The sequence below is a fragment of the Rattus rattus genome, chromosome 1 (assembly GCF_011064425.1).
Source record: "Rattus rattus isolate New Zealand chromosome 1, Rrattus_CSIRO_v1, whole genome shotgun sequence".
NCBI lineage: Eukaryota > Metazoa > Chordata > Mammalia > Rodentia > Muridae > Rattus > Rattus rattus.
Window position 1 is genome coordinate 13,233,800 of NC_046154.1, and position 13,386 is coordinate 13,247,185.

General features: G+C 36.0%; 2 pseudogenes; one reads left to right on the forward strand and one right to left on the reverse strand.

The window, feature by feature from the left end:
* The first annotated feature begins 1,062 nt into the window (after window positions 1-1,062).
* LOC116890375 lies at window positions 1,063-1,160 on the forward strand (annotated as a pseudogene).
* Window positions 1,161-7,453: 6,293 nt separating this feature from the next.
* LOC116892982 lies at window positions 7,454-9,232 on the reverse strand (annotated as a pseudogene).
* Between the last annotated feature and the right edge of the window lie 4,154 nt (window positions 9,233-13,386).

Here is a 13,386-nt window from a genome sequence, read left to right on the forward strand (position 1 = left end):
CCAAACATAATACAATCCATAGACCACATGAAGCTAAAGAAGAAGGAAAACCAAAGTGTGAATTCTTAAGTCCTTCATAAAAGGGGGAACAAAAATATTCACAACAGATAATACAGACACAAAGTTAGGAGCAGAGACTGAAGGAATGACCATTCAGAGACTGTCCCTCTTGGGGATCAAGTCAGATAGATAGATAGATAGATAGATAGATAGATAGATAGATAGATAGATAGATAGATAGATAGATAGATAGATAGATATAGATATATAGATATAGATATATATCCAAAGAAACTAGACATTATTGATGAAGCCAAGAAGTGCATGCTGACAGCAGACTGATACAGCTGTCTCCTGAGAGATTCAACCAGAACATGAGAAATACAGAGGCAAATGCTAGCAGCAAACCACTGTACTGAGAACAGGGTCCCAGTTGGAGAAATTAGAGAAAGAATTGAAGGAGTTGAAGTGGCTTGCAACCCCATAAGAACAACAACACTAAGCATCCAGAGTTCCCAGGGACTGAACCATTATCCAAAGTCTACACATGGACAGATCCATGGATCCAGCTGCATATGTGGCAGAGGATGGCATTGTTGGTCACCAATGGGAGGAAAAGACCTTGATCCTGCTAAGGCTGGACCACCTACCCCTAAGCCGCTGTGCAGGAATGTCAGGGTGTAAAAGTAGTAATGTGGGTTTTTGGGGAGAGGGAACCCATAAAAGAAGGAGGAGATGGGATAAAGGAATTATGGAAGGAAACTGGGAAAAGGAGTAACATTTGAAATGTAAATAAAAATATACATTAAATAAAAAAGAAAGAAGTCGACTTCCAATTTCAAGGAGTTGTGACTTTACCAAAAATAAAACAAACAGTGAAATGAATTAAATGTATAGGATCTGAAGGTCAGGGGAGAAAATTGAGGCCATATGTGGTTGATATAGCCATTTATTTATGGGAAAGAGATCTGTTACAGCAGTGGAAGTTAAAAAATTATAACCCCTCAGTTTCAGAATCTGGCCATGAAACCAGTCAAGCTCCTAACAAAAAGTTAAATTAGTGCTGGCTCTGCAGCATATCCTAAAATTGAACTATACAGAGAAAATTAACATGGCCTCTGCACAAGGATAACATGCAAATTCATGAAGAGTAAATATTTGGAAGCCCTAAAGAGAAAAACACAGAAATCCCTTTAAAGAATTACAGGAAAACAACCAAACATGTAAATGATTGGAAATAAAACATCCAGGATCTAAAATTGGAAATAGAAACAAAAATAAATCACAAAGGATACAAACCTGGAGATAGAAAACCTAGGAACAGATCAGAGTCATAGACACAAGCATCAGCAACAGAATATAACGAAATAGAAGAAAGAATCTCAGAGGCAAAGATAACATAGAAAACATTAGCACAACTGTCACAGAAAATTGTAAGATGCGAAAAACTCCTATCAGAAAATATTTGAAAAAATCCAGAATACAAGGAGAAAGATCAAACATAAGGATAATAGGTATAGAAGAGAATCGAAGATTCCCAATGAAAGGGTCAATAACTACCTTCAACAAAAATTATAGAAGGAAACTTCCCTAACCTAAAGAAAAAGAGATGCCCACAAACATACAACAACCCTACAGAACTCTGAATAGATTGGATGAGAAAAGAAATTCCTCCTATCATACAATTGTCAAAATACTAAATGCACAAAACAAAGAAAAATATTAAAAACAGTAAGGGAAAACAGTTCATTAACATATAAGGGCAGACCTATCAGAATTACACCAGATATTGACAAGAGACTATGAAAGCCAGAAGACCGTGAGCAGATAGCAAAAAGTCAAGTCATGAAGGGAAAAAAATGCCAGCCCAGGCTACTATATGCAGCAAAGTTCTCAATTAACATAGATGGAGAAGCCAAGATATTCTATGACAAAAACCAAATTTACACATTAGCTTTCCACAAATCCAGTCCTAGACAAAGGAAAAAATTGAAGTCTCCAACACAAGGAGGAAAAGGATACTGTCAAAAAAGCAAGAAAGTAATCTTTTTTTGTTGTTGTTGCTTTTTTAAATGTTTTATCAGATATATTTTTTTCACTTACATTTCAAATGTTATTCCCTTTCCTAGTTGCCTGTCAATAAGACCCTATCCTCTCACCCTCCCTAATATGGGTGTTCCCCCATGTATCACTCTTACCTCCTCCCTCACATTGCCTGGCAATGGGGGTCCAACCTTGGCAGGACGAAGGGCTTCCCCTTCCACTGGTGACTCAACAAGGCAATTCTCTGCCACATATGCAGTTGGAGGCCTGGGTCAGTCCATGTATAGTCTTCTGGTAGTGGTTTAGTCCCTGGAAGCTCAGGTTGGTTGGCATTGCTGTTCTTAGATGGATCAGTCATTAAAGCCTAGGCTCACAACCAAAAATATAAAGAGCTGAAAGCGTTGAAAGAAATCTTCTTGCTCCCAACCCAAATGAAAAGAGACACACAAATATAATTGTACAACTAACAACAAAAATAACAGGAAAAAACGATCATTATTCCTTAATATCTCTTAACATCATTAATTGGGGACTCAATTCCCCAATAAAAAGAAATAGACTAACAGACTAGATACATAAAGAGGACACAGCATTTTGCTGCGTACAGGAAACACACCTCCCTCAGTGACAAAAACACAGTATCTCACAATAAAAGCCTGGAAAACAAGTTTCTAAGCAAATGGTCCAAAGAAGCAAGCTACAGTAGCCATTATATCATCAGGACCCTGATTCAGCTGTCTCCTGAGAGTTTCTGCCAGAACATGACAAATACAGAGGCATATGCTAGTAACCAACCTTAGGATTGAAAACAGGGTCCCCACTGGAGGAGTTACAGAAAGGACTTAAGGAGCTGAAGGGGTTTGCAAGCTCATAAGAAAAACAATACCAACCAACCAGTTTTCCCAAGGACTAAACCACTATCCAAAGTCTACCATGGACACACGCATGGCTCCAGCTGCATATGTGCCAGAGGATGTCCTTGTTGGGAACCAAACGGAGAAGCCCTTGGTCGGGCCAAAGTTGAACCCCCCAATGTAGATGAATCTCAGGACGGGGAGGTAGGAAGGGGTGGGTGGTTGGGTGGCAGAACTCACTCATTAAAGAAGGGGCATGGAGTATGGGATATGGGCGGTTTTTAAAGGGAAAATGGAAAAGGTGATAATATTTGAAATGTAAATGAATAAAATAAATCTAATTAAAAAACAAAAAGGAAAAGAAAAATATTTTCAATAAAAAGACTTTTAAAAGAAAAACAAATCTCACCAGATGCTAAAAACATATTTGGCAAATTCCAAACCCCCATATGATAACTCTTGGAGAGATAAGGGATACAAGGGGCATAACTAAATAAAATATTGGCAACATACATTAAGCCAATACCCAATATCAAATTAAATGGAGAGAAACTTAAAGAATTTCTACTAAAATCATGGACAAAGCAAGGCTGTCCACTCTCCCCATATCTCTTCAAATAGTACTAGAAATTCTAGCTCAAGCAATAAGGCAACTAAAGGAGATCAAGGCGATAAAAGTTGGAAAGGAAGAAGTCAAAATACCATGATTTACAAATGACATGATGGTACATATAAGTGAGCTTAAAATTTCTACCATAAAAGTACAGTTGATAAACATTTTAGCTAAGTGGCTGGATACACAACCGACTTAAAGAAATCAATAACTCTCCTCTACAAATTCAACAAACATAGTGAGATGGAAGTTATGGAAACAGAACCCTTCACAATAGCCACGGACAAAATGAAACACCTTCATTTACTTCTCACCAAGCAAATGAAAACTTGTCTGACAAGAACTTCAACATTTGCAAAAAGAAAAAAAACTGAGAAGATATCAGAAGGGGGAAAGACCTCCCTTGATCATGTTTCTGGAGGATTAATATAATAAAAATGTCCATCTTGCCAAAAAGCAATCTACATGTTCAGTGCAATTTCCATCAAAATTCCACACAATTCTTCACATATCTTAAAAGAATAAAACCTCCACCTCATATAGAAAATGAAAATAAATAAATAAAACACAGGATAGATAAAATGATCGTGAACCATAAAGAACTTCCAGTGTTATCAATATCAATGACTTTAAGCAATACTGCTGAAATAGTAATAAAAACTTGCTTTTATTGTAGTAGAAACAGACAAGTGGTTCAATTGAATACAACTGTAGATACAAATATAAGCCCATGTATCAATGAATACTTGATTTGTTGAAAAAAAAAAAAAAAAAAAAAAGCTAAAACCATACAATGGAAAGCAGAAAGTATCTTATGAGGTTGGTGTAACTGCATGTCTTCATGAAGAAGTATGAAAATATCTATCACCCTGCAAAAAACTGAATACTTTGATCCAAATGGATCAAAGACATCTTTATAAATCCAGACAAAATCTAAGAAAGCAGAAATTGGGGAACAGCCTTCAACCTACTGGAATAGGAGAAGACACCTTCCAAAAGAGAAAAACAATGGCTCTGGCACTAAGGTCAAGAATTAATAAATGGAACCTTGTGAACGTGAAAACCTTCTGTAAGTCAAAAGACACCACCTTCAGGATAAAATAGGTGAAGAAAATTTTTTTTTTTTTTTACTAACTAATACATCCAATAGACAGGGATGTGGTTTTAAGGAAATGGGGTAATGAATTCAGTTCTGGTACTAGGAGAAGAGGAAGAGCTGATATTGTGTCCTAATGTGAATAACTTCAATTGAAAAGATACACATGACAAAGAAAGACATTCACTTACATAGAAAACAGAATAGAAACATGACATGTAAGAATGCCCACATTGCTAGTACCACAAAATGAAGAGTGTCTAACGAATTCTCCAAATACTTTTCGACAAAGAAATCTAGAAACATGGAGACTCCTAATTTTACAATACACAACAATTTTAACAACTATTCAATACTTCTATTAATATACGCAGAGTTATAATAGAATGGTGACCACGTCATCTCCATACACAGTATACTAAATTATAATAGCTCTAATATTAATTCTTATATAGAAAGTAAATAATATGTACATGAAGAAAATCTTGAAAAGAGTAAGTGCTATGAGCCAGCCTTGGTGGGGGGTCTTCTTTCTGGTTGGTTCTTGAAGAATCAGAGGAGAAAGTGTCAGCTGAAGATATGACTTTTTCTGATGGGATATGGGGTAAGGCATTGTCTTAAGAGATATTTAGGGTTGCTGTGTCATGATAAATGTTTACTAATCTAAGTCTAAATTACTGTGCCACTGTAGATGACCTGTCCTGTGTTCATTATAGACCAGAAACTACACTCTCTGGCACTTAGCACCTCTTTCTAAATCATCAAACTAGCAAGTAAATAGCCTTTTTACTATCTCAGTAGAAACTGCAAGACTTTCTCAAGTTGTTTGTGCTTTCTCCCCAATAACTCCATCAATGAGTACACCTGGAGATATTTTATCCACCCTCACAATATGCTTGCTGTACCATAGACAAGAAGTGTGTGTATAAATGGTAGAGAATGAAGACAATTCTAATGTGGGAGGGGTAAATGGTAACATGGGTTTTCACTGTGCACAATTTAAGTTTTTCCATGACACTGGTAATCTGCATATTTGGTGTAATGATCTCTAAGTCATCAAGCAGTGTGCCTAGATATATTGAATATGTGAACATGGAATCAACAGAGACTCTCCAAGTGGTTGCAATTTCCAGAGTGTTAGGAATATTCTAGACACCTAATAATTGCCTAGTGTGTGAGCTTCAACATCCCTGCCTGATGCAGTAATTGACAGAAATCACCTATGATCATTTGAAAGCAAGGGCCTCTACTGCTTCTGCTAGTAGTTATATTCTACTGTCAATGATGCCCTCTTTCAGCAAATTCCAATACTCATTAGTTTCTCACAAGTAGAACAATATCCTTATTTTCTAAATGAAGAACAAAATATGTAAAGACATCGATTTGCTCATAGTAACATACGATTTTGTCTTAGAAACTAAGTTTCTGAGCCTTCCTGAATTTTGTATAAATATTCTAAAATAATGTTTCACTTGGAGTAGCAATTTTTTCATCTTTCTCCATTACTTCCCAATGTATTTCCAGGATGTTTGGGTTTCTAAACTGTGTATGAACATCTGCCTCATGTACTATACAAAGGACATTTCTTAAAAGATTTACGGATTCAAGATGGTTGTAAAAATGGACTCAAAAATAAAATTAAGATGAATATCTTAATAGTGAGTTTTTTTTCTTCAGAATGTACATTCTTAGATGTTTAAGATGTTAGAATTCCATAAATTATTTAAGAATGGAAATGTGGATGAGACAAAATGTATGACTGTGTTCTTACGTCCTTACAAAACTGGCTTGCGAAGTGGAGTGGACTTGGCTAACTGTCACGCCCACCTCGGCAGGCCGACAAGGAAGAAGCAACACAGTTGGATTCTTCTCAACAGTCTTTACTGCAGGACACCTTCATTGTTGACACGGGGAGGACATGCTGCAAAGTCGCTCCCCTTATATACACAACAGTATGCTAATAATCCTTCAGGGATTGGCGGGGCACGGGTCACCCCACTATCACCCCACTACTTGTCCTCCAGGGATTGGCAGAGAATGAATCACCTCCCTAGCATGGTACCGCCCCCTCATTAGCATATTACTGGCCAACTGACACCAGGTGCAAAACCTGCGCATGCGCAGTATTATTGTTCACCACAGGAGGGCGCCGGATCATACAGCTGCACTGAGGAGGGGACAAGCCTGGGCATGCACGGTAAGTTGTTTACATTTCAGACGGCTGGCTGTCGGCGCCATCTTTGTTTTGCCACGCTGCTCCCTACAGCTAACAACAGAACTGTTATACTCTTCATATGCAGGCACTGTGAAAGCTATGGAGGCAAAGCACACTGCCCACTCTCTCTTCAGAATATTCTCCACTCATCAACATTGTGCTCTAGACAGGGAATTCCAGAGACTTAGCCAAGCTGAATACAACAGACTTGTGAGCACAGAGGGCAGCAGAGTGGCCCAGTGTTTGTTGCTGGGAGTATGATTCTTTTCCTTACTTGAAGAACAACATAACAGGCAGCCACCACTGTATGGCACGTCTTCGGGTTTCTGCTTCTGAGAGAAATGTGGCCATGGGCAGTAAGTAGGCTCTTAATGGTGCTCCAACCTTACACACTGAAAATATGTTCCCATTTTCATCCTATCCTCAGTGTGTTGTTAAACTCTAACACACATTACTTCTCCAGTACTCAATTCTTGCCATCTATCATAAATTATCATCTGAAAGCAGAGTGACATTAAGCAAATGTTCTTGGCGCTTCTTCTTCTGCAGTTGCACCTAACACAGTGGCGCCACAGAAGCTGAGCTCATATTTCCAATACTGCCAATTTATTGACGATTGCCAATCCCATAGTACTTTATCCTCAGTACCTCTACGCAATGACTGTACCATTATTTCACAAAGAAAAGGCCAATATGATTCATGAATAACAGTACCATCAGACATACTGAAATAAATGGAGATGGCACAAAACAGGAATTGTTTACAAGAGTTGTTTTTAATATTTGGACAACTGTTTTCTCTGCTGCACTAACCAGTGAGAGGAAAATTCCTGTTTGATTATGCTTTTATAGAAGACATAAAGAAATCAAATTAGGTACAATTAATTGACATTTGGACACCTGTATTGTTTTCCTTTAGAACTGTGTTCATCAATACACTTCATTTGTCCATTCCATTCAAGGATGGGAAAGCACTCACGTTTGACAAGATTCTAAAGCTTCCATAAAGTTAAATCAGGGATGGGGGAATGAATGTAAGACAACCACGAAATGAAATATGAAAGTATGACGTTTTTGTTTCAAGAGTGAGTCCTTGACAATATATGTGGTCACTATAGAGATGATTTTAATCACGAGACAGCATATGAACATGTAAATAACTCCCCAGGATATGTCTGTGTCCAGTCCTTTGTGACATTGTATGGTTTTCCTTTTCCTTTGTTTGAAAAAGCAGCAGCACCACATATTCAAAACTTTCTGGCAGTTGGTTTCATCCATTACTTCTACTTCCATAGAGGCTGTAATTGGTCCATTTGACCGTCCCACCGTGGGGTCATCCATGTTTAGTTCTCTATTTGTAAAACTTACAACCTGGTTTTTAGACTGCTCTATCTTGTCTCTGTGTTGGTGTGCTTTTCTGTTCGATGACAGAGGGGGTCTGCTGAACTGCACCTAGAGGAGTAGGCAACTGTTTACCAATCCAGTCACATTCATAATCAAACATATACCCTTTGCAATTGAACAAGTCAGTAAAAAGCTTTCTTAGGTAATCATAGTCTGGCTTTCCAAAAAAAAAATCTAGCCTTTGTATGTAACAAAGATATGTTGCCATTTCTGGGAAGTATTCACACAGCACTTCTATCGGTGTGGCTCGTTTCATGTCTCCAATTTTCTGATATCTCTCTTAATGTATGGACCTTTAAGGCGTGCCAAGGAAGACCGCCTCTCAAGAAGTACATGAACATATGGCTTAAAGCTTCTAATAAATCAGCTCTTCTACTCTGTTCTTTTCCTAGATGTGTGTTTATGCTCATGTTCTGACTGTTCCAGTAAGGATTTGTGTTCTCTGTATGGTATATGTTTCCTTGTCTATGGATCAATATATTCCTTTACCAAACCAAAATCTATGATATGAATGAGTTGCTGGGCTTTGTTTCCTGGCCGTCCTATTAAGAAGTTCTCAGGCTTCATATCTCTGCATATCAAGGTCTTTGAGTGGGCATACTCCATGCGAGAAATTGGTTGTATAGCTATCAAGAGAACTGTTTTAAGAAAAAGTGTTCTATCACAGAGGTCAAACAAATCTTCCAAAGTAGGTCCCAGCAGTTCAAGCACCATACCGTTGTATTTACCACAAAGGCCAAAACAGTAAACTTGATGTATACCATCTCCAGATGATAACTGCTTATAGAATGTATATTCCAAATGCAGCTTTGGTGCTCTGGTTTCATGGCCCAGTTTAATGCCACATATTCATTTGTATAAAACTTTTCCCTAATCGTAATTCAAATTGCCACATCCAATTTTTTCCACCTCTAAAGTTAGGATTAAACCATTAAACCATTAAAACTCCAGATGAAGAAAACCCAGTTGCTCAACTGCTGTGCTGAACGACCACTGGGCCGTGCCATTCTGTCATCTGATTTGTCCTTGTCTTTCTTTTTCAGGAGTTAAAGACTGGCTAGAAAGATGCTATGTCTTGAGGTAACATTTAAAATATGTAGTAAGTGAAATGAGTCCACATTTTTTTACTTCATTATTGAATTTACAGGTATTTAATTGTATTTTGTAATTTATTTTTCTTCTTAGCCAAAAGTTCAATGTGTTGTTTTGATAAATTGGGCACCCCCGTGAATATAGCAGATGAGGACGTTGTTGACCATATCACACATTCATCTTTTACTTAGAAAGTTGCTGCTCCTTCCACACACTTTCTCTTCTGTTTTATGTGTGAGCCTACAGGTGTGCTTATTTATTTTTTTGGTTTGTCTTGAGGTAACATTTAAAATATGTAGTAAGTGAAATGAGTCTACATTTTTTTACTTAATTATTGAATTTACAGGTATTTAATTGTATTTTGTAATTTATTTTTCTTCTTAGCCAAAAGTTCAATGTGTTGTTTTGATAAATTGGGCACCCCCGTGAACATAGCAGATGAGGACGTTGTTTATCTTTTTTCTTGCTTTTGAAAACCTACAGTCAACTGAGAAAACATTCACTGTATACTGATCAAGTTTCCATTCTATATGTATACTGTTATAATATCTGAACTGCAGGAGTTAAATACTGAGTTTTACTTTGTTTGCTTTGAGCAAGGTAAATGGATGCTTGGGACATTTATACTGTAAAACCACTTCTTTACAATATTTGAACAAATTCGTGTGTCTATGATATTTGTAAACATATGCGATATCTGTATTTCTTATCATAAAACTATTTAGTTTTATTCTAAGTAGAGTTTTTTTTGGACTGTATTGTGTTTTTATGATCTGCACTCCTTATATGTAAAAAGGCGTGTATATTCATCCAATTATGGACTTAAATATTTTAAAGTAGGAATAACTTTATTTGCTGCAAAGGCCAGTGTGTAGACATTTGCTTTACAGCAATATTTTTATGGTTCATTTTAGTGCCAGAGAATAAATCTTGGCACAGAATGGTCAGTAATAAATGCAGGTATGTTCAGGTATAAGGTATCCTGACAGTTTTGTATTAGACATTTTCTTCGGCACCATTAATGAAATTTCATTTTGCCATGAATGTCTTTAAACACAGCCTTGTTTAAAAACTGAATTTAAATGTCTTCATAAATTAGAATATTTTTAAAAAACAAAAATTTAATTTTGTTCTTTTGGTACAGTGGAATATTTTCAGAGTTTTCTCACAGGATAAATAACAATGATCTGCAATATTTGCCAGTGTGTAGGTTGTTCTGAAAGTTTTCAGTTTTGTTCTAATTCTCTAAGTAAGCTAATTTTTTCAGAGCTTCTGCAGAAAAAATTTAAAACGTTTGGCTCTGACCTGAAGATGATGAAGTATTTTTACATTACTTTCTTGTTGACTTTTCTCTGTACATTTTCTTGTTGATTCTAGGAAAGAGGCAGAAAATTGTTCAGTCATCTGTAACATTTGTTTCTTTTCTCTGATTCAAGTCTTTTAATGAATTAACCGATAATTTGGCAGTAAACCTGATATTGAACAGAATCATCCCTGTTTAGTTAACACAAATCATAATGTCAATACAGTGTTTCTAATGCATTTTTGATGCTAAACACTGACAAGTATTGAATCTCAAATAAAATCTCTGATGTTTCAGAATAATTTGGGTTGAATGATTTCTTCAGTTCTAAGACCATCATTTCCATGGTTATGATCCTCTGTAACCCCTATGACAGAGCTGCATTTCAACCAAAGTGGTTGATATCCATTTTGAAATTTATTCTCAACGTGGTTATGGATTCTAGAAAATATCAAATATATTTTTATGAGAGAAGATTTGTCATTCAGAAGAGGAAATATTGTTTTCATCTATCTCCTGAATTAAGAACTTAAAAGTATTTCAACCAAATCAAACTTTGAAATCATTCACATTTCTTTAATACTAATGGGGAAGGAGTTGTTCACATTCACACAGCACAAGGACACATAATCAGTCTCAGATGTTATCCCAAAAATGGGAAAACAGCATTTAATAAGAATTATGAGTACTGGATTTTGTTTGGTTTCTCTCCTGTACAAAATTCTCTAGGATAATTCTCAAACTAACTTTTGGCCCAAACCAGTTTGTCATTTAAACCTTTTAAGTTTAATTTATATGAATTCTCACTTGAATAGTAAGAATTGGTGATGCATTTTGTCACATTCAGACATTTTGAGATGGTTTCTCTCCTGTGAACTCTCTGATGAATCCTCAGACTGCCTTTGAAAAGCATTGTCACATTCACACTGCATTTATTGAGTTTCTCTCTGTACGATTCTCTGATGAATACTAAATTGGAAAAGGCTAAGTATTTATCACATTCACTGCATTTGTCAGAGTTTCTCTCCCCTAATGAATTCTCTGATGATTTTCAAGATTTAAACACTGTCACATTCAGGTTTTGTATGGTTTTATCTCCTGTATGAATTCTCTGAAATACTAAAGAAGGATACTTTGAAGATATTTGCATTGGTTAATTTAAAAACATTTCTCTCTTGTACCTTGAAATGAAACATAAGATATTTCCAAAATACATTATATTTTTGTAAGGTTTCTCTCCCGTATATATTTTGTTGATTCTAAAGACTGCATTTGTAGACAAAGCATTTGTCACATTTAAAACATTTGAAATTTTCTCCTCCTGTATTAATTCATGTAAATGAGTTTCTCAAGAGACGCCTTTTTCTGTAAAGAATTGTTTTATTGACTGCATTTGAAAGGTTTATCCCTGTATGAATTCTCTGATGCACATTGTAAAAATGGGATTTTTCTGCCCAAAGTACATGTCCAATTTGCATTATTATTTCTCTCCTGTATGAAATTCTGATGCCTTTTCTAGGCTAACATTTGGGTAAAGCATTTGTCATATCACTGTATCATAAGTGTTTCTTCCCTCATAGTCTCTAATGTACATGAAGACTGCATTTGTAGTAAAAGTATTGTCACACATTTGTAAATTTATTTCCTGATGAATTCCTCTGAACAATCATCAAAGTAACTTTGTGAGTAAAAGATTTGTCATATTCAGTTCACATTTATATTACTTTCCAAAGCGAATTCTTCGAATTAAGACTTGTGTAAAGTATTTCTCTAAAGGGAAATTTGAAAGGTTTTGTCTAAATTTCTCTGAACAATTGTCAATTCACCACATTTGTAAAGTTTCTCTGTGATGTTAAAAACATTTTTGGGTAAAGCATTCAGTTTGGTTTCTCTCCTGTACAAAATTCTTAATTCTCAAACTAACTCTATGGTTTGTCTCTCATTTGTAGGTTTATCTCCTATATGAATTCTCACAGTGAATAGTAAGATTGGATTGGTGGTAAAAGATTTTGTCACATTCACTGCATTTGTATGGTTTCTCTCCTGTGAACTCTCTGATTCCTCAGACTGCCTTTGTAGCCAAAAAATTCTCTGATGAATACTAAGTTTTTAAGTCACATTCACTGCAATGGTTTCTCTCCCCTGAATGAATTCTCTGATGAATACTAAGAGACTTTGTATCACATTCACCACATTTGTAAACTTCCATTGGTTTCTCTTTTATCACATTTTGTTTGGTTTCTCTCCTGTACAAAATTCTCTGATAATTCTCAAACTAACTCTATGGCCCAAACCATTTGTCAGACATTTGTAGGTTTATCTCCTATATGAATTCTCACAGTGAATAGTAAGATTGGATTGGTGGTAAAAGCATTTTGTCACATTCACTGCATTTGTAAACTCTCTGATGAATCCTCAGACTGCCTTTGTAGCCAAAGTTTTTTTATGTTTCTCTCTGTAAATGAATTCTAAGATTGGATTGAATATTTATCACATTCACTGCATTTGTATGGTTTCTCTCCCCTGAATGAATTCTCTGATGAATTTTCAAACTGCCTTTATGGCAAGCATTGTCACATTCACTTGTTTTGTATGGTTTTATCTCCTGTATGAATTCTCTGATGAATACTAAAGATAGGATACTTAAGAACTGAGATTTGTCATTGGTTACATTTGTAAGGTTTCTCTCCCGTATGAAGTCTCTGATGTAAACAAAGACTGTAGTTTTGGGTAAAGCATTTGTCATATTCACCACATTTGTTTGGT